This window comes from Bubalus bubalis, chromosome 18 (assembly GCF_019923935.1).
Source record: "Bubalus bubalis isolate 160015118507 breed Murrah chromosome 18, NDDB_SH_1, whole genome shotgun sequence".
Taxonomy (NCBI): domain Eukaryota; kingdom Metazoa; phylum Chordata; class Mammalia; order Artiodactyla; family Bovidae; genus Bubalus; species Bubalus bubalis.
In genome coordinates this window covers 21,516,390-21,538,817 of record NC_059174.1, presented here as the reverse complement: position 1 = coordinate 21,538,817, position 22,428 = coordinate 21,516,390, and the positions used below count along the sequence as shown (strand labels likewise).

Sequence of the window (22,428 nt, the reverse complement as noted above, 5' to 3'; positions counted from 1 at the left end):
GGGTTGGGAAGATCCTCTGAAGGAGGAAATGGCAACCCACTCCAGTATTCTTGTCTGGAGAATTCTATGGACAGAGGACCCTGGAGGGCTACAGTCCACAGGGTTGCAGAGAGTTGGACATGACTGAAGTGACTTAGCTGGAACACTTCCCACACCCTGCCAAGTGCTTGATTCCACATCCTCACTCCAGCTGGGCTCTCAGATCCCAGGCTGGGGTTGCTGAGTCTTCCAGGTAGAAATTACCTGCCCAGCACATGGAAGGTGTGGGACCGCCCGCTGCCCAAGCAGGTGCTGCTGCTTAACGTCACGAGGTAGGTGCTCTTTCTGAGCATTTACCTGGGCCTGCAGCCCTCTCCCAGGAATCTGCATCACCCCTCCCCATCCCAGTGGGCTCTCAAGCCAGCGTTGTTAGCCTCTAGTCAGTAACGAGGAAACCGGGGCTGGGAGAGCTGGTCATCACCATCTTACTCCCCCTTTTCTGCCCTGCAGGTTTGTCTTGACATCCAAGGAGAAGAGATCTTCCCAGGAGGAGGCCGAGGGAACGCTACAGGCGGTAGGTGTGACGTGGTAAGGAGCACAGACTGTAGATCTGGAATGTCAGTGAACTTGACCCTTTCAGCAGTCATTCCCCAGGTGGTCTATCTCGGCTTTGTTCCCGAAAGGCCTAGACTCCTGCCTGCCTCCTCTGTGTGCCTCTCGGGAGCCAGACAAGCCCCCAAGAATGGTGGGGCAGCTGCAGAGAGAACAGAGGTGACTGAGGTCCTAAGACCCAGCCCCAGCTGGTCACTGATACCAGGAACTGAGATTCTTCTCAAACAGCAGCTCGAGTATTTCTCTGCCGTGTGGTCCTGACTTTGCCGCTTAGCAAATACGTATTTCGTACTATGCGATTCTTACATGTGTCTACGTTACTATGTGATTATAGTTTCTACGGGTTTCCTAGGTGGTGCTAGTGGTAAAGAATCTGCCTGCCAATGCAGGAGACACGGGTTTGATCCCTGGGTTGGGAAGATTCCCTGGAGGAGGAAATGGCAACCCACTCCAGTATTCTTGCCTGGGAAATCCCCAGGACAGAGAAACGTGGTGAGCTACAGTCCATGGGCTTGCAAAAGAGTTGGACACGACTGAGCACAGCACAGCTAACTGTTTTGTCTACATCCAATTTACATTCCGAAAAGGCACCACTTCACGGAGCTTGTGAAGCCATCGCCACTATCTAATGCCAGAACGTTTTCATCACCCCCAGACACACTCTGCCTTTTGAATGGACGTCAGAGTGAAGGCAGACATATCAGTGTGCGTCTGGATAATGATGCTGGTAATGGTGGTGGTGATATCCATAGCCATTACTGAGCGCTTACTGTATACCAGCTTCTGAACTGAGCGTTTTGCCTATTATTTCATTCAGTCTGCACCACATCCCAAACAGGTGGCCCCTATGGTTATCCTGCTTTTGTGGGTGAGGGAACCAAGGTGCAGAGAGATGAAGCTGGCAGCCCACCATCACAGGGTCTGAACCCAGGTTGGTGCATGCCCTACGCCTCCACTGTTTTTTTTTTTTTTAAACTTAGCTGCACTGGGTCTAATTTAGCATGCACTGGTGTGCAGCATGCAAACTCTTTAGTTGTGGCATATGGAATCTAGTTCCCTGACCAGGAATCAAACCCAGACCCCATGCATTGGGAGCACAGAGTCTTAGCCAGTGGATCACCAGGAAAGTTCCCCCTCCACTGCTGCTGCTTTTTTAAAATTTTAATGATTTATGTTTTGGTTGTGCTGGGTCTTCGTTGTCACGTGCAGGCTTTTTCTAGTTACGATGAGTCGGGGCTACTCTTCGTTGCGGTGCTTGGGGCCTCTTATTGCCGTGGTTTCTCTTGTTGAAGAGCACGGGCTCTCGGCACACAGGCTTCAGTAGTTGCAGCACTCGGGCTCAGTAGTGCGGCACACAGGCGCTTAGTTGCTCTGTGGCATATGGAATCTTCTGGGACCAGGGATCTTCCCAGACATGGGTCCCTTGGATTGGTGAGCGGATTCTTATCCACTGTACCACCAGGAAAGTCCAGATGTTATCATTTAACCATTATGCAATTCAGTGGCATTATGTACATTCATAGTTTTGTGCAACCGTCACACTATCCATCTCAAGAACTCTTAAATCATCCCAAACAGAAATTCTGTTCCCACTGTATCAAAAGTAACTCCCCACTTCCCTCAGCCTCTGGTAACCTAATCTACATTTGGTCTCCGTGAAACTGCTGCATCTAAGTATCTCAGGTAGGTGGAATCATGCAATATTTGCCTTTTTATGTCTGGCTTATTTTACTTAGCATAATGTTCTCAAGATTTATCCATGTGGTAGCATGTGTCAGAATCTCATTCCTTTTTAAGGCTGAATCATATTCCATTGTGTGTATATGCCGCGTTTTGTTTAATCATTCATTGCCGGTGATTAATTGGGTTGTTTCTACCTCTTGGCTATTGTGAATAAAGCTTCTATGAACCTGTGTAAGCTTGTTTAACTGCTTTCAGTTCTTTTGGATATATACCTAAGAGTGCAATTGCAAGGTTACAAAAGCATCAAAGTTTAACTTTTTAAAATTTTTTATTTATTTTTGGCTGCGCTGAGTCTTCGTTGCTGCATGCGAGCTTTCTCCAGGTGCAGAGAGCGGGAGCTACTCTTTGTTGCATTGTGCTGAGGCATGTGGGATCTTCCTGGGCCATGGATTGAACCCATGTTCCCTGCATTGGCAGGCCTATTCTTAACCACTGTACCACCAGGGAAGTCCCTAAGTTTAACTTTTTGGGGCATCTCCATACTGTTTTCCTTAATGACCGCACCATTTTCCAATTCCTGCCAATATTGCACAAGGGTTCCAGTTTCTCTACATCCTCACCAACACTTGTGCATCTTTCAATAATAGCCATCCTCATGGGTGTGAAGTGGTATCTCATTGTGGATTTGGTTTGTGTTTCCCTAATGAATAGTGAAGGTTGAGCACGTAGCTTCTCGGGCAGCTGACTTATTTTCAAAGGTCACAAAATGGAGAAGAAGGGGCTTTGATGGGGACAGAGCAAGGTGGGCCAGTCTGGTCATGAGCAAGGACACGCATCTGGGTCAAGTCTGCATCTGCATTTGCCAGTTTCCTGAGCCAGTATTCCCTACCTCTCAGAATCACCTGGGGAGATTTAAAAAACTGTAAAGGCCAGTCGCACCCCCAGGAGCTTCTTATGTGAGCAGTCCAAGTGGGGCTGGCATTGGTTCCTGATACTCCCCTGGTGATTCTCATGGGCAGTCAGGCCTGAGGACCACAGCTGTAAACAAACCTCATTACCCATTACCCTCCCAGCTGGTTTACAAAGCTGTGCTCCTCCAAGCCTTTTTGGTAACAGCTTTATTGTGATGGCACTCACATACTGCATCAATTCTAGAACACTTTCATCACCTCAAAAGGAAACTTCAACAGCCTTTCATCGTATCTTATCCTCCCAGCCCCTGGCAACCACTCATCTGCTGTCTTCTGGACATTTCATGTAAACCAAATCATATAACATGTGACCTTTTGTATCTGACTTCTTTCATTTAACACAATGTTTTCAACGTTTGACCGTGCTGTAGAATGTTTCTGTGCTTCGTTCCTTTTCATGACTGTGTGATATTCTAGCCACATTTTGTTTGTTCATCAGTTGGCGGTCATTGGGGTTGTTTCTATTTCTTGACTGTGGTGAAGTGTTGCTCTGAGCACAGGTATACAAGTTTGTCTACGGCCCTTCCAGCCTTTTAAGGTACCTTCTACCCGTGTTGGCACCCTGTAGGGGATGCTCTCATTTTTCAAGGAAAAAAAAAATTGAAAACCCTAAACTCCATGTCTTTTCATTTAAAAAAAATTCACTCCAAAATGTTCACTGCTTTTATTTATTCTTTATTTTGTAATTCAATTTTTAGGGAATTATTATATAGGCAAGATGGATTTTTTTAGTTTGGCCATTCTCGGTCTCAGGCACAGTGCACGGGACCTTTGATCTCCTTGTGGCGTGCGCACTCTTGGTTGCAGTGCATGGGATCTAGTTCCCTGACTAGGGATCAAACACAGGCCCCCTGCGTTGGGAGCGTGGGGTTTTAACCTCGGGACCTCCGGGGAAGTCCCTTCATTGCTTGTACATGTTAGTTCTGGGTAGCTGCTGTTTTGCAGCCTTGAACCCACATGGAGATTTAACATAACTCTGAAAATCACCTCAAAACAGTACCTGAACTTGGGCCAAATCCTCCTTTGGAGTCTAATTTCCCCTCTTTAGAACTTCAGGCAGAGCTCCTGACGGAACTCAAATCCCAGCCTCACTGATGATGGCAGCCGCCCTCACCTCCTTCTCACACCCCTGATGGCTTGACCTGTGCCGCGTGTCCCAAGTCCTCTGAAGGAGGTAAAGGGACGTCCGCTAAGGATGCAGAGATGGATAAACCAGAACCCACCTGTTCTCTGGGAGATCAGTCAAGAGAAACAACTTTGAAATAATTATAATGCATAACAGTTTCAACACTTCCCTGAATATGGAGGACATATGTGTGTGTGCATGTCCCTAAGGACTTAGGCTCAGTCCCTAAGTCGTGTCTGACTCGCTGTGACCCCATGGACTATAGCCCGCTAGGTTCCTCTGTCCATGGGATTCTCCAGGCAAGAATACTGGAGTGGGTTGCCATTTTCTCCTCCAGGGGATCTTCCCAGCCCAGGGATCGAACCTGCGTCTCCTACATTGGCAGGCAGATTCTTTACTACCGAGCCACCCGGGAAGCCCTATAGAGGACAGACACATCAGTGTGTAGTGGGAAATGGTATTGGATGGCATATAGACATGGCATTAAATAAGCCCAAATCACCAAAGGACAAAGTTATTCACTTTTCAGTTATCTTTTAAGCCTTTAGTTAAAGCAGGGAGAACACCTCAGTTTGGTGCTAATAGGTCTTTATTGCCGCTCTTCAATCACTTAAAAAATTGAAAAGACATAGAGCCCCCATCTTAAAAAAAAAAAAAGAAAAAGGACTTAGACCCAAGTTTCCAGCTGTAATTGGCTCCATCACTATGCCCTCATTGTATTCGTTTTATAGTTGGCTTCAAACTGACTAGTCTCGCCGATTTTCTTCCACTTGCTATTGTGACATAAAGTTTACTTTTAAAATAAACGTAGTCAAATTTAAGTTTTTTACAAGTGAGATAACACATGTGTACCTGTGGTGGATTCATTTTGATATTTGGCAAAACTAATACAATTATGTAAAGTTTAAAAATAAAATTAAAAAAAAAAGTGAGTTCATTTGACAGAAAAGATTAAACAGGTGGAGCGGGTGGCCAGCAGATATAGCAGATTCGTGCAGGTGGTACCCAAATAGCCCCAGGAAGTCTCATGCATGTGCTAGAGGGATGCAGGAGCCTCCAGCCCTACCTGGGAAGGCAGGAAAGAGTATCACACAAGAAGCAGCGTGTGGTCAAGTCACAGAATGATAGCTAATAATTCACAGAAGGAAGGAACCTTAGAGATGGATTCCCAGCCACAACTAATGCAGGTGAAGGAAACCAAAGCTTTGAAGCACTGAGGGTCTGGGGTCCCAGAGGTGTCAGCAGGGAACCAGCACTGGGTTCCGTTGCTCTGTACTCACAGCCAAGGATTATATCAGCCACACGCCATCTCATGCATATCAAGACTGTGTCGTGTCATGGGACGTTCTCTTTTCCCAGATGACCCAACAAAATAGTACATTTTGCTTCCAGTAACGTGACTAAGGCTTCCCTGGTGGCGCTACTGGTAAAGAATCCACCTGCCAATGTAGGAGGTGCAAGAGACGCAAGTTCTATTCCTGGGTCAGGAAGATCCCCTGGAGAATGAAATGGCAGCCCAGTCCAGTATTCTTGCATGGGAAATCCCATAGACAGAGGAGCCTGGTGGGCTACAGTCCATAAAGAATCAGGCACGACTGAGCGACTGGACAGCAACAGCAAGAATGTGACTAATAAGAACTGTGAATTACATGATTCTATCTCTACCACATTGCAGACCTCCATGGGTGAGGCTCATTTGTGAAGACTGATGCAGCATCTTTCTCTCTAGAACTGAAACAGTATAACTGCAACTTTTATAATGGGCTATTGTCCCTCTCATTTGATATTTCCAATTTTCCTTTCTGACACATGGTAAGATTATATTTTTTGCCTCTTCTGAGTTTGGGGATGATTTGTTACACAGCATAGATAACAGATGGGGCTTCCCAGGTGGCTCAGTGGTAAAGAATCTGTCTGCCAATGCAGGAGATGCAGGAGACTCAGGTTCGATCCCTGGATCAGGAAGATTCCCTGGAGGAGGAAGTGGCAACCCACTTCAGTATTCTTGCCTGGAAAGTCTCATGGACAGAGAAACCTGGTGGGCTACAATCCATGGAGTCACAAAGAACTGGACATGACTGAACACACACGCACACACATAGATAACAGATACACTTGGCATAATGCATTGGAATTGCATCTGCCTTGTTGCATGTATTAGCTGTTCGTTCCCTCTTATTGCTGAGTAGCATGGCTTTAAACAGCTGTGCCACAGTTTGTTTATCCATTTAGTAGGTGAGGAATATGAGAGTTTCCCCCTATTTGGGGACAGTTATGAGTAAAGACTGGCATTCCTAGTAGCTTAGAAGGTAAAGAATCCACCTGCAATGCAGGAGACCCCAGTTCGATTCCTGGATCAGGAAATTCCCCTGGAGAAGGAATAGGCTACCCACTCCAGTATTCTTGGGCTTCCTTGGTGACTCAGACAGTAAAGATTCTGTCTGCCATGTGGGAGGCCTGGCTTCAATCCCTGGATTGGGAAGGTCCCGTGGAAGAGGAAATGGCAAGCCACTCCAGTATTCTTGCCTGGAGAATCCCCATGGACGGAGGAGCCTGGTGGGCTACAGTCCGTGGAGTCGCAAAAAACTGGACACGCAAAAAACTGAGCAACTAAGCACAGTGCAGCACACACATGAATAAAGACAAAGGAGTGATCTTTGACTTCAGATGCTCTTAACATAAAATGGATCCTCAGGTCCCAGGTGAACTGGCTTCCACTGACCACTTCCATCTCTTCTCAAGGTGCTCCCCACCTGCTCAGCTGATGTGTCAGTAGGCCAGGTTCTCCCCACCATAAAGCCTTGCACTCTGTCCTCTTAGCTTTTACTTGGCCCTCCCGTAGCTGACTCACAGATCCAGTGCCACCGCCTCTGGGGCCTTCCCTGACACCTCCCCTTAAAGTCACCCCCAATCAATCCCCTCACTCTGCACATTCCCTTCATATCACCTCGTACAGTCTATAATTGTTTGCTTTTTTCTCTTCTTTACTGGAATGTAAATTCTAGGAGGAGAAAGGCTTTGACTTGCTAAGGTCTTAGCACATATGCTGGTACTTTCTAATGGAATGATTGTACGAATGGATAGGTAAGTTTGGGAGCGTCTCATAGGCTCAGCTTATATAAGGTGTGAGTGCCAGGTTACAGAGTGCTCTGTATGTTAGCCATGGGAAAATAGTGTTTACGATGGGGCCTTGGGAAAAGTCTCTTGGTTCAAAATAAAGTTTTGGTAACAGTAGGCTGTAAAGAAAGCAAGAATTAGTGTGTATGTGTGTGTGTGTATATATATATATATATATGTCTTGAAAGAAGGTGAAGTCGCTTAGTCACGTCTGACCCTTTGTGACCCCATGGACTATACAGACGGTGGAATTCTCCAGGCCAGAATACTGGAGTGGGTAGCCATCCCCTTCTCCAGGGGATCTTCCCAACCTAGGTCTCCTTTATTGCAGGCAGATTCTTTAGCAACTGAGCCGTAAGGGAAGCCCAAGAATACGGGATGGGTAGCCTATCCCTTCTCCAGTGGATCTTACTGACCCAGGAAGCGAACTGGGGTTTCCTGCATTGCAGGCAGATTCTTTACCAACTGAGCTATCAGGGAAGCCTATATACATCCTGACAGATATCAAATACACTACGGGGGTGGTTTCTAATTCTGTTAGCAGAAGAATACAGGGAAATGGCAGTTAACATTTAAGATATATCTGACTGATTTTATCCCTTGGAATTTCTTAGAATTTAAAGACCTATTATTCCAAAAAATATATAGCCTTATTTATTTTTCCCTCAGACCAGTATACAAAATTAAACAGGGAAGGATATGATCATTGTGTGTATTCTTGAACAGAAGGGCATAAAATATATTGATGGGTATGTATCTCACTTTTACTAGCACTAATGGGATGTGTGTAAAGACCTAGTGAATGAGCATGCAATACTCTGGTGTATCACACTGTGAGTTGTACATCTATTTTATTTTTAAGTTTTTTTAAATTAAAATTTCATTTGTTGTTAGCTGTGCTGGGTCTTCGTTGCTGTGCAGGCTTTTCCTCTCGTTGCGGTGAGGGGGCTCCTCTCGAGTGGTGGTGCCAGGTCTTACTGTTGTGGCCTCTGTTGTTGCAGAGCACAGGCTCTAGGCCTCGGGGCTCAGTAGGTGTAGTTCCCGGGCTCCAGAGCAGGAATTAGTGTACGTGTACTAATTGGTATACATGGTATACTAATATTGCCACAGATCAGTAGTTGTGGCTCATGGGCTCAGTTGCTCCGTGACATATGGGATCTTCCCAGACCAGGGATTGAACCCATGTTTCCTTCATCGGCAGGCAGATTGTTTACCACTGAGCCACCAGGGAAGTCCTGGTTTGTCTTTTTTATCATCTCACGTGGACTTGCTCATCAAAGCCATGCGTGACTCATTAGGCATCCGAAACCAGGATGTATGATGGAGACTTCTCAGCAGTAATCAGTTTAGCTCCGAGTATCTCCTGGCATGTGTGTAGCTCAGGGCCCATCGCTACACATGGGCTGGTGGCTGGCTAATCCAGAGGAGGACCCCGTGGGTGTGAGTCAAAGCAAAACAGCCTCTTCAACAATCAGCATGGGACAGCTGAAGTGTCCGGAGAAGACAATGGCACCCCACTCCACCAACAGTGTAAGAGGGTTCCCTTTTCTCCACATCCTCTCCAGCATTTATTGCTTGTAGACTTTTGGATCACACCCATTCTGACTGGCGTGAAATGGTACCTCATTGTGGTTTTGATGATGTTGAGCATCTTTTCATGTGTTTGTTAGCCATCTGGATGTCTTCTCTGGAGAAATGTCTATTTAGTTCTTTGGCCCATTTTTTGATTGGGTCGGCACCCCACTCCAGTACTCTTGCCTGGAAAATCCCATGGACAGAGGAGCCTGGTAGGCTGCAGTCCATGGAGTCGCAAAGAGTCAGACACGACTGAGCAACTTCCCTTTCACTTTTCACCTTCATGTGTTGGAGAAGGAAATGGCAACCCACTCCAGTGTTCTTGCCTGGAGAATCCCAGGGACGGGGGAGCCTGGTGGGCTGCCGTCTATGGGGTTGCACAGAGTCGGACACGACTGACGCGACTTAGCAGCAGCAGCAGTACTATGTAGATGAGTTTAGTTCCCTGTGCTATATGTTGTTACGTTAGTCACTCAGTCGTGTCCGACTCTTTGTGAGCCTGTGGACTATAGCCCGCCAGGCTCCACTATCCATAGGGTTTTCCAGGTATGAATACTAATGTGGGTTTCCATTTCCGGTCCTTGTTTTTTATCTATTATATTTTATATGTAGAAGTATGTACATGTTAATGCCAAACTCCTAATTTATTCCTCCCCCCAACTTTCCCCTTTGATAACCATAAGTTTGTTCTTTATATCTGTGAGTCTAATTCTGTTTCATAAAGAAGTTCATTTGCATCATTTTTTTAGAGTCCGTATATAAGTAATATCATATATTTGTCTTTGACTGACTTCACTTAGTATGACAGTCTGTAGGTCCATCCATGTTGCTGCAAATGGCTGAGTAATATTCCATTGTTTATATATACCATATCTTCTTTATCCAGTCATCTATTGATAGACGCTCAGGTTGCTTTCATGTCTTGGCTATTGTAAATAGTGCTGCTGTGAATATTGGGGTATCTTTTCCAATTAGAGTTTTCTCCAGTTGTTTGCCCAGGAGTGGGATTCTGAATCACATGGCAACTCTAGTTTTTTAGGAGCCTCCATACTGCTTTCCATAGTGGCTGCACCAACTTGCATTCCCAGGAACAGTGTAGGAGAGTTCCTTTTTCTCTACGCCCTCTCCCCCGTTCATTATCTGTAGACTTTGATGGTGGTCATTCTGACTGGTGTGAGGTGACACCTCATTGTTGTTTTGATTTGTATTTTTCTAACAATCAGCAGTGTGGAGCATTTTTTCATTTTACATTTTAACCAGAACTGCCATGTGTGTGCGCATATGTACATATAATCGAAACAAGTTTCAAGGAACAATTCTTCACCTTGTTATATGTGGTATTTGCTCACTTTTAAAATTCTGCTTTTGCTTTTGTCTCTTTGATGGATGCTGGTCATGATCCACCTACTTCATTTCAAGAACACTGAGATAGAGGCTTTGGCTCTGGCAGGTGTGGGAGGAGGAAGACGGGAGAGATGGAGTGGGGAAGAGAGCAGTCAGATGCGGGACCTTCTGTCTCTGCTCCATACTTTGGCCTGGAGAGGGAGAGAAATGGCAGAAGCCAAAGGAAGAAGCATGTCTGCCCTGGCTCCCCTTGCGGCTGCATTTCAGCAGCTAAGTCATGTCCGACTCTTTGCAGCCCCATGGACCGTAGCCCGCCAGGCTCCTCTGTCCATGGAATTCTCCAGGCAAGGATACTGGAGTGGGTTGCCATTTCCTTCTCTAGGGGATCTTCCTGACCCAGGGATCGAACCCGCACCTCCTACATTGCAGGCAGATTCTTTACCACTGAGTCACCTGGGAAGCCCCCCAGCTCTCCTTAGGACCCTGGAAATTCATCCCTTGCCTCTGCACCAGCCTGGAGGGGGCCCCAACAATGGGGAGGTGGTATGTGATCAGGCACCAGACCTCAACTACCCGGAGCTACCTCCCATTCCATTCCCTCCCGGTGTGGCTGCACCAGGAGCTTCCCTCGTCCAGGAGACCCAAGGAGATGCCACAACAGATGCCAGATGAGAGCCCTACTTAGGCCAGAAGGTTGTGGGTGGGAAGCAGGTTCGACATGTCCGAGACGAGACCGTCAGGGAGGCTGACCAGATCTCTAGTTATAACACTTTAAAATGACAGGCAGGTGAGGGAGAGCCAGTAGTCAAGGGACTCCTCCAGAGAGATGCAGGCACTGAAGCCACTTGCCCATGCCACTCACTCGAGTGCCACCTGGGAGAGGAGCCGGCTGGGCGGGGAGAAGACTAAAAAGTCAGAGGCCCAAATTCTTTTCTCAAAACAGGCAGAAAATTACCAAAAGACGTGGTTGGAATCATTGCCTTAAGTGGTGCTAAATCGAGTCTTCCCCGCCTTTGCTTTGCACCAAATGGGACTTCACAAATTTTCTGTGTGAAAGAAACTATGCTCTACTACTCAGCCATAAAAAGGAATGAAATTTTGCCCTTTACAGCAACACGGATGGACTTGGAGAGCATGATGCTTAGTGAAATAAGTCAGAGAAAGACAAATACTAGATGAGCTCACTAATATGTAGAATCTAAACAGTACAACAAACTAGCGAATATAACAAAGAAGCTGACTCACAGAACAGACTAGTGGTTATCCGGGGAGAAGGTAGGGGGAGGGGAGTACAGAAGTAGGGGATTAAGCGGTACAAACTATTATGAATAAAATAAACTACAGAGAGGGGCTTCCCTGGTGATCCAGCGGTTGAGCTTCGCCTTCCAATTCAGGGGGTGCAGGTGCAATCCCTGGTCAGGGCGCTAATCCCGCATGCCTCGCTGCCAAAAAATCAAAACATAAAGCAGAAGCAATATTGCAAACAGGTTCAATAAAGACTAAAAATGATCCACCCCCACCACCGAAAATCTTAAAAAGATAAAAGCCACAAGGATAGATTATACATGGGGCTTTCCAGGTGGTCGCAGTAGTAAAGAATCTGCCTGCCACATATCTGCAAGACACGTGAAAGATTCAGGTTCAATCCTCAGGTCAGGAAGATCCCCTGGAGAAGGAAATGGCTCAATCCTCAGGTCAGGAAGATCCCCTGGAGAAGGAAATGGCAACCCACTCCAGTATTCTTGCCTGGAGAATTCCATGGACAGAGGAGTCTGGCGGGCTACAGTCCATGAGGTCGCAAGGAGTCATACATGACTGAGTGACAAAGCATATATTGTACAACACAGAAATTATAGTTAATATTTTATAATAACTATTAATGGAGTATAGCCTTTAAAAGTTATGACTCACTGGGACTTCCCTGGTGGTCCAGTGGTTAAGATTCTGAGCTCCCAATGAACAACGAGGCCAAAAAAAAATTGTGACTCACTCTATTGTACACCTGTAACTTATATAATACTTCAATAAATATAAATTTTTTTAGAAAAAAATCTATGTTCTATGCCCATATAAGCGAGTAAACATAGCAACAACCCAGCTGCTCGTGGGAAGTGAAATTTCCCACATGTCATCCTGAGTCAGCCATCGGATTGCTGCTAAAATGTTTGCAAGCTGGCTAGTGGAGAGGGAGCCCAGTTTAAAGCGTTTGCCAATTTCCACGGTGGAAAGATTCTATCTGTGGCCAGTCTCAAGCTGTTGGCAAGGTCACTGGATGGTGATCCTCAGCCATCAGGTTCTCTGTCCTCCTTTCTGAGCCAACCAGACCTGGGCATGTGCCCATGGGGGTCTGATAAACTTTTCATCAACAGACACTCTCTTCTCTGAACACTGACTTAATTCCCTCTACAGAAATGGCACCCTACCCTCATGTCAACAGCCTCTCAATTTAGCTGATGACCGCTTTTGTCTCATCCAAGAAAACTTCAGAGTCGGTCTATGCACCCACTCTCCCACCCACCCAGCCAGCCAGGATGCTCTTCTGGAGCTAGCCCAGCTGACAATCAGAGCAAACCACCCCCTGGAGGGCACTCCAGAGGTCATCGCAGCCAGCCCCCTGCCTCCAGGCAGGTCTCCCATAAATCGTCCTCGACAGAGACTGCCTCGTTGGAGGCCCTTTGCTCGGAGCACCCTGAGCAGCCGAGTAAAGTTTTGTGCTGACTGTAGAGCCCCATCGGTGGCAGCGCCCGCCGCCAGCTCATAAGGGAATCATTAGTGAAACGCAGCCCTGTGCGAGGGCCTGAAGGCCTGTGGCAATTAATCACCTCTCCTCCCTGGCAGCCCCAGCTGTCTCAGATGCAGCCATCCTCCAGGTAGCCCTTTAATTGTCCCTGGAGAAGGCAGGTGGGTGAGGGGCCACCTGAGCTCACGTTAGCCCAGCAATCTTCCCAAATAAAAAAAATATATATATATATATTTTAGAGTATTCAAATATCTCTTACTTACTTTCCCGAGTCTGTTATTGATATAAAGGTTGAAGCTCAGGCAGCTTAACTGTTATGTGGAATGACCTTTAGTTTTAATATTAATATATTACCGTAAAGTCTATGCGAATCATGAATGCAATTTTGGTATTCATAGAAAATGCCATACGCTGAACCCATTGCAACTTTCTTTCCCCCCGCTCTCGTCCTCCAGTAGGCTGCAAACTGGGCAAATTAATATGCGTCATCTTCTTCTCCCCTTTATTTACTTAGAGAGGGTGGCCGGGCAACTTTATCAAGAGTAACATTATCAAGAGCTTTTCTGCAAGCTTCTTTATCATATTCACATCCGAGTCTGCTCGACACTTGTCAGTGTCAATCAAATCGCAATAATACGCAGATGATTTGCTCATTTGGTTTAATAAAATCTTTCTGCTTATTTGCGGTGCCTCCATTACACCGCATAATTGCTGTGCCGCGGAGGTGAAAGGCAGCCAGTTGCCTGGGGGATAAGAGGAGACGATTGCTATATGAAGGATTTGTTTCTTTGCCTCTGTCTCTCCCCAGTCACTCATATTCCTAAAATTAATATTGTATTTGAATCCAGCCCTGCTATTCTTATGCAGCCTAACATTGTTATTACTTATTATTTGGATGTGAAGTCATTTATTTTTAGTTTTATGTCCAAGCTGTCAAGCTAAATTTCATTGTGAACTGCCACATACAATTTTTAACTGCCATTTAAAACGAGATTCAAACTCTAAATTATGGAGTGAGCTTGTTCAAAGGGCCGGCCTGACAGCAAGTGCATTAAGAAGCCCCGATTTCCTTGCAAATCAAAGGGGCTCCTGGTGATTATTTTGGTGGCAAGGAAAGCGTACTGCCTTAGTACTTCCCGATCACCTCGGTGGCGGCTGGACACCCAGGTGGGTGTGCAGAGCACAGAGAGAGACAGTGGGGCCCTGGGTGGCTGACCGAGGCAGATTGGCTGGGAGGACGCCCCCTACTGAAGCCATGGAGTAACTTGATGTTGAGCTAGGGGCTGCTGTGTAACACCCCGCCCCCGCAGGAAGCCAGACTCTGCTAAGTTATTGCTGTTGTTGAGCCCCTAAGTTGTGTCCAATTCTTTAGGACCCCCCTGGGCTATAGCCTACCAGGCGCCTCTGTCCATGGCATTTTCCAGGCAAGAATACTGAAGGTTGTCATTTCCTTCTCCAGGGGATCTTCCCAACCCAGGGATAGAGCCCACATCTCCTGTTTGGCAGGCAGATTCTTTACCGCTGAGCCACCTGGGAAGCCTCTGTTAAGCTGTAGCAGGGGAGAAAACACGAAAGTTTCAAAGTTGTGTGTGTTTATGCTTTGGTATTTCCACAAAGGACACCATTTTCCTAGAGCTCAAATATGCATTTGGCAGCCGTATCTTGCCCACATAGCTAGAGCCTGGTCACATGGGCAGCCATCATCCTTAGGACCACATTCGCCTCTACACGTGCTCACATCCAGTAGAGCAGTTAGGTGGGAATAAGCTGCCCACTAATAGCCTGTTCATTAAATGTCTGTGAAGACAGCATCAGGGATAAGTATCAAGCTTGTCATGCAGATAAAAACTGAAGATGCCGGGGTGTAAGGCAGCTGTGATGATGAGGGCTCTGGGAGCACCAAGTCTAGCCCACAGGATGCAAAGGAAGGGGCTTTGCCAGGAGGAGGGCTGAGGGCAAGCCATGGTGGAAGAAACTTGGGACCACAGTCAAAAGACCACCATGGACCTGGGCTTTCTTTGTCCTCCATGGAGATCCAGTGTTCAAGGAAGCTAGTTGTAGACCAGCCCCAGGAGGAAAAACCATCACCCAAATTAGAAACACTTGAAGGTTCACGGCCAAGGCTGGGCCTCCAACAGTCTTTTCTCTGCCCTTTGTTAAAAAGTGTCAGTGCTTAGAAAATAAACAAATGGAACCGAATCAAACTTACAAGCTGTTGCCCAGCAAAATAAGCCATAAAATAAAATGAAAAGATAACCTATGAATTGGGAGAAAATATTTACAAATGATGTGACTGACAAGGGCTTAATTCCAAAATATACAAACAGCTCATACAACTTGAATTTACAAACAGCTCATACAAATTGAAGGTCAGTTTTCATTCTAATCCTAAAGAAAGGCAATGCCGAAGAATGTTCAAACTACTGTACAATTGTGCTCCTTTCACATAATTGCAAGGTAATGCTCAAAATCCTTCAAGCTCGACTTCAGCAGTATGTGAACTCAGAACTTCCAGATGTACCAGCTAGATTTGGAAAAGGTAGAGGAACCAGAGACCAAATTGCCAACATTCACTGGATCATACGAAAAACAAGGGAATTCCACAGACGCATCTATTTCTGCTTCATTGATTACACTAAAGTCTTTGACTGTGTGGATCACAAAACAAACTGTGAAAAATTCTTAAAGAGATGGGAATTCCAGACTCCTTTTCCTGTCTCCTGAGAAATGAGTATGTGTGTCAAGAAGCAACAGTTAGAACCAGACATGAAGCAACAGATTAATTCAAAATTGGGAAAGGAGTGCATCAACGCTGTATAATACTGTCACCCTGTTTATTTAACTTATATTCAGAGTGCATCATGAGAAATGCCGGACTGAATGAATCACAAGGTGAAATCAAGATTGTCAGGAGAAATATCAATAACTTTAGGTATGCAAATGATAACCCACTCTGGTGGAAGAAAGTGACGAGGAACTAAAGAGCCTCCTGATGAAGGTGAAGGAGGAAAGTGAAAAAGGTGGTTTAAAACTCATCATTCAAAAAACTAAGATCATGGCATCCAGTCCCATCACTTCATGGCAAATAGATGGATAAAAAGTGGAAACAGTGTCAGTTTTTATTTTCTTGGACTCCAAAATCACTGTGGATGATGACTGCAGCCATGAAATTAAAAGACATTTGCTCCTTGGAAGAAAAGCTATGACAAACTTAGACACTGTATTAAAAAGTAAAGACATCACTTTGCTGACAAAAGTCTATATAGTCTATGGTTTTTCCAGTAGTCATGTACAGATGTGAAAGTTGAACCATAAAAAAGGCTGAGCACTGAAGAATTGATGCTTTCAAATTGTGGTGCTGGCAAAGACTCTTGAGAGGCCCTTGGACTGCAAGGAGATCAAACCAGTCAATCCTAAAGGAAATCAACCCTGAATATTGGTTGGAAGGACTGATGCTGAAACTGAAGCTCCGATACTTTGGACCCCTGATACGAAAAGCTGACTCATTGGAAAAGCCCTGATGCTGGGAAAGATTGAGGGCAGGAGCAAAAGGGTTGATAGAAGATGAGATGGTTGGATGGCATCACGGACTCAATGGCCATGAGTTTAGCAAACTCCAGGAGACAGTGAAGAACAGAGGAGCCTGGCATGCTGAAGTCCATGGCATCACCAAGAGTTAGACACACTTAGGGGTTGAACAACATACAACTTGAAACAAAAAAAACAACCCAATCAAAAAATGAGCAGAAGACTGAAATAGGCATTTCTCCAAAGAAGATATACATAGGCATATGAAAAGCTATAATGGTTAGAAAAATGCAAATCAAAACCACAATGAAGTAACACCTCATACCAGTCAGAATGGCCATTAATAAAAAGTCTACAAATAACAAGTGCTGGAGGGGATGTGAAGAAAAGAAAACCCTTGTGCACTGTTGGTAGGAGTATTAATTGATGCAACCAATATGAAAAATAGCATGGAAGTTTCTCAAAAATCTAAAAATAGAGTTGCCATATGTTCCACTTCTAGACATATATTTATCATCTCACACGCTAGTAAAGTAATGCTCAAAATTCTCCAAGCCAGGCTTCAGCAATACGTGAACCGGGAACTTCCAGATGTTCAAGCTGGTTTTAGAAAAGGCAGAGGAACCAGAGATCAAATTGCCAACATCCATTGGATCATTGAAAAAGGAAGAGAGTTCCAGAAAAACATCTATTTCTGCTTTATTGACTATGCCAAAGCCTTTGTGTGGATCACAACAAACTGGAAAATTCTGAAAGAGATGGGAATACCAGACCACCTGACCTCCCTCTTGAGAAACCTGTATGCAGGTCAGGAAGCAACAGTTAGAACTGAACGTGGAACAATGGATTGGTTCCAAATAGGAAAAGGAGTACATCAAGACTGTATATTGTCATCCTGCTTTTTTAACTTATATGCAGAGTACATCATGAGAAACGCTGGGCTGGATGAAGCACAAGCTGGAATCAAGATTGCTGGGAGAAATATGAATAACTTAAGCTATGCACATGACACCACCCTTATGGCAGAAAGTGAAGAAGAAACTCTTGATGAAAGTGAAAGAGGAGAGTGGAAAAGTTGGCTTAAAGCTCAACATTTAGAAAACTAAGATCATGGCGTCTGGTCCCATCACTTCATGGGAAATAGATGGGCAAACAGTGGAAACAGTGAGAGACTATATTTTGGGGGGCTCCAAAATCACTGCAGATGGTGATTGCAGCCATGAAATTAAAAGACGCTTTCTCCTTGGAAGGAAAGTTATGTCCAACCTAGACAGCATATTAAAAAGCAGAGACATTACTTTTCCAACAAAGGTCTGTCTAGTCAAGGCTATGGTTTTTCCAGTGGTCATGTATGGATGTGAGAGTTGTACTATAAAGAAAGCTGAGCATCAAAGAAATGATGGGTTTGAACTGTGGTGTTGGAGAAGACTCTTGAGAGTCCCTTGGACTGCAAGGAGATCCAACCAGTCCATCCTAAAGGAGATGAGTCCTGAGTGTTCATTGGAAAGACTGATGTTGAAGCTGAAACTCCAGTACTTTGGCCACCTGATGCAAAGAGCTGACTCATTGGAAAAGACCCTGATGCTGGGAAAGATTGAGGGTAGGAGAAGGGGATGACAGAGGATGAGACAGTTGGATGGCATCACCGACTCAATGGATATGAGTTTGGGTGAACTCCGGGAGTTGGTGATGGACAGGGAGGCCTGGCGTGCTGCAGCTCATGGGGTCACAGAATCGGACACAACTGAGTGAACTGAACTGATAGTTCAAAAAGATACCTTCCAGACAGCATTGTAAATCAACTATAGTCCAGTGAAAATATTAAAAAAAAGATACATGCACCCCAATGTTTATTGCAACATCATTTATAGTAGCCAAGACATGGAGACAACCTAAATGTCCATTGACCCCTGAATGGATAAAGAAGATGTGGTGCATATATGCAATGGAATACTACTCAGCCAGAAAATAAGAGTGAAATAATGCCATTTGCAGCAACATGAGTGGACCTAGAGATGATCATACTAAGTGGAATAAGTTACAGAAAGGCAAATACCATATGATATCACTTATATGTGGAATCTAAAATATGACACTGATAAACTTTTTATGAAACAGGCTCACAGACACGGAAAACAAACTTATGGTTACCGAAGGGAAAAGGGGATGGGGGAAAGATAAATTAGGAGTTTGGGATTAGCAGATAAAAAACACTACGTATAAAATTATAGTCCTAGTGTATATAGGTCCTAGTATATAGCACAGCAAACTGTATTCAATATCCTATAATAAGCCATAATGGAAAAGAATATGAAAAAGAAAATACATATGTACTCAGTCACTTTACACCAGACACTAACACATTGTAATCAACTCTCCTTCAGTTAAAAAAAGAAAGTTTCAGTGCTTAGAATTAGACCCAGAGGATCCTGGCCCTGTGTTGGTCCCAGCTAAGCCGGGTGGTCCCAGCCAGACCACAGACAGTCCCAGAGGCCACAGTGATGCTTGGCCCGGGCTTCAAGTCATACTGCAAGGAGAGAAGGGGGAGCCTTTAAGGGCCTCCACCCTCTCCTCTTGGTTGACCCCCATTAATCTCCAAGATTAAAAGGGCCTTAATTCTAAACAGACACACTTTGTCTTGGGTGCTACTTCCAGTTTATGAAATACAGCATGTTTTCAGAGGGCAGAGCCATGATAGTCAACAGGGAAGGGCTGAGAGGGGTTTGCCCCACAGGAGAGGGTGCTGGTGACTTTTCTGTGCCTCCACCTTTCCCCCCTTTCATGTGGCAAAGAGGCTGGTGTTGTTTTCAATGGGGGTCTTTAAGGAAATGTCTAGTTCAACCCCCGCCCCTTGGTTCTGCCCTATGGTCCAGACCCTCCTGCCCGCTTGACGATGACTTCAGGCTGTGGTTTTGGGTGGATGAGTCATGGCATCTTATATATTGTGAATCTTCTGCAGGTGTGCCACCAACTTTTCTACTTTTGATATTTATTTATTTGGCTATGCTGGATCTTGGACTTCCCTGGTGGCTCAGATGGTAAAGCATCTGCCTACAATGCAGGAGACCCAGGTTCAATCCCTGGGTTGGGAAGATCTCCTGGAGGAGGAAATGGCACCCCACTCCAGTACTCTTGCCTGGAAAATCCCATGGATGGAGGAGCCTGGTAGGCTGCAGTCCATGGGGTCGCAAAGAGTCGGACACGACTGAGCTGAGCGACTTCACTTTCACCTTCATGCCAGCTTTTAGTGGTGGCACTCAGGGTCTAGTTCCCTAACCAGAAGAACCTAGGCCCTTTGCATTGGGAGCTCAGAGTCTTAGATTTCCACTGGGCCACCAAGGAAATCCTCAATTTTTCTATTTTTAAATAATTTTACTGAGCTCACATACCGTATGATTCTCCCGTTAAAGTCGACAGTTTAATGGATTTTAGTATATTCACAGTTGCACAGCGATCACCACAGTTGATTTGAGAATTTTGTCTTGGTCTGAGAGTCTTTATACCGTTAAGCCATCACCTTCAGAGGTGCCCTGCTCCCTAAGCAATCACTAATGTACTTTATGTCTCCACAGATTTGCCTGTCCTGGACATTTTAGATGAGTGGACGTATGTAACATGGTTTTTTGTGACTGGCTTCTTTCATTTGGCTCCACGCTTCATCAGATTGTGTTTCAGTACTGTGTTTCTTTCGGGGACCAAATAATGCTCCATCGTAACCACAGACCATGTTTCGTTTATCATTCATCCGTTCAAGGGCGTCTGGGTTGTTTTCCATCTTTGCCTATTGGAAATAGTGCTGCCATGAACAGTCATGTACAACTTTTTGTTGAAACACTTGTTTTCAATTCTTTTGGATACATGTACTCCTAGGAGTAGACTCACTGGGTCATCACCACCAACTTTTGATCAATATTTAAAATTAAGTTTGTCCAAGTGTTAGATTTGTTCCTCACATGTCAATTGTCTCCTGTCCTTCTTTACCAAACTCGTCCCCTGCCAACAATGACTTCTCTTGGCACAAGCACATGGAGTTGGTCGCATATGTTTTGCTAAAGATTGTATAGACAGAGCAAGGAAGGGGCCGCCGTGAACATCCCATGTGCTCGATGAACCGAAGTCCCCATTTGGCCTCCTTGCTTTCGTTCTCTCTCCTCTCTTGGCTCCTCCAACCTTTCCTCAATCCATCTCGGTTTTCTCCCCTCACAGTGCTCTTTTCATACACATGTGAGCTCACGCTCAGCTCCTTCAAGCCTGCTACCCCCATGAACTTGTTAATGTTCTCTGTGAGCAGAGAAAAGGCCATGGAAGGCCTTACAACAGGGAGGCTAAGCCTGAACTCAGTAAACAAGATCCTTCAGTCATTGGGGTCTATCCTCCCCCCAAAAAACAATGAGAGACGATATAATACTCCCCAACTTATTAAAACTGCCAATAGATTCTATCCCAGGGACTGCTTCTCTTCATCCTATCTAGAGTTCAGCTTTCTGCAAGGTCCAAGGGTTATAAAGACGTTTCCAAGCAGTGACTCTTAAGGTGAGTGGACCAAGCCCTCAATGCTTGAGCACTTTTTAATTTTCTGCTTTTAAAATTAGGAGATCGCTAGTATATATATTTATGCATATATACATATACCTACACACAGTGGAATATTGTTGTTTAGTCGCTAAGTTGCGTCTGACTCTTTTGCTACTACAAGGCAGACAATAGCTCTGAGTGGATGCTAAAGAAATGTTGTGACCCCATGGACTCTAGCCCACCAGGCTCCTCTGTCCATGGGATTTCCCAGGCAAGAATACTGGAGTGGGTTACCATTTCCTTCTCCAGAGGATTTTTGAGGACCAGGGATCAAACCCGCATCTCCTGCATTGGCAGGTGGATTCTTTACCACTGAGCGACCAGGAAAGCCCAGGGTGGAACATTACTCAGCCATAAAATAGAGTGGAAATAATGCCATTTGCAGCAAAGTGGATGGTCCTAGAGATTTTCATGCTGAGTAAAGTGTCAGATAAATCCATATGATATCACTTTTATGTGGAATCTAAAGTATGACACAAATGTACTTATTTACAAAAGAGAAACAAACTCATAGACATAGAGAACAGATGTGGTTACCAAAGGGAAAAGTGGCAGGGGGAGGGATAAATTAGGAGTTGGAGAATAACATACACACTGCTATTTATAAAATAGATTACCAAAAAGGACCTACTGTGCAGCACAGGGAACTTTACTTAATGTCTGTAATAACCTATAAGGGAAAAGAATCTGAAAAAGAATAGATAGTGTATATGTATTACTGAGGAGAAGGCAATGGCAACCCACTCCAGTACTCTTGCCTGGCAAATCCCATGGACAGAGGAGCCTGGAAAGCTGCAGTCCATGTGGTCGCTAGGAGTCGGACACGACTGAGCGACTTCACTTTCACTTTTCACTTTCATGCATTGGAGAAGGAAATGGCAACCCACTCCAGTGCTCTTGCCTGGAGAATCCCAGGGACGGGGAGCCTGGTGGGCTATGGGGTGGCACAGAGTTGGACGCGACTGAAGCGACTTAGCAGCAGCAGCAGCAGCATGTATTACTGAATCACTTTGCTGTACACTAAAACTAACACAACATTGTAAATCAACTATAATTTTAAAAATTAAATAAAAAAACTAGGGGATGTCCATTTAGAAAAAAAAAACAGATATTAGGAATATACAGGACTCTCTGCTGAGTGCAGGCAGGGACATTGATGGTGGTGTAGGTGATGGACA

The 22,428-nt window shown here is 45.1% G+C and overlaps 1 long non-coding RNA gene and 1 other non-coding gene across 2 annotated transcripts; both read left to right on the top strand.

The window, feature by feature from the left end:
• The first annotated feature begins 377 nt into the window (after positions 1-377).
• On the top strand, positions 378-20,699 carry LOC123330258. The gene is made up of 2 exons (XR_006546031.2): positions 378-553; positions 20,248-20,699. It is a non-coding gene; the product is annotated as an uncharacterized LOC123330258 (long non-coding RNA).
• Positions 19,696-19,767, top strand: TRNAC-ACA. Its single transcript has one exon. It is a non-coding gene; the product is annotated as a tRNA-Cys (tRNA).
• Positions 20,700-22,428: the final 1,729 nt, after the last annotated feature.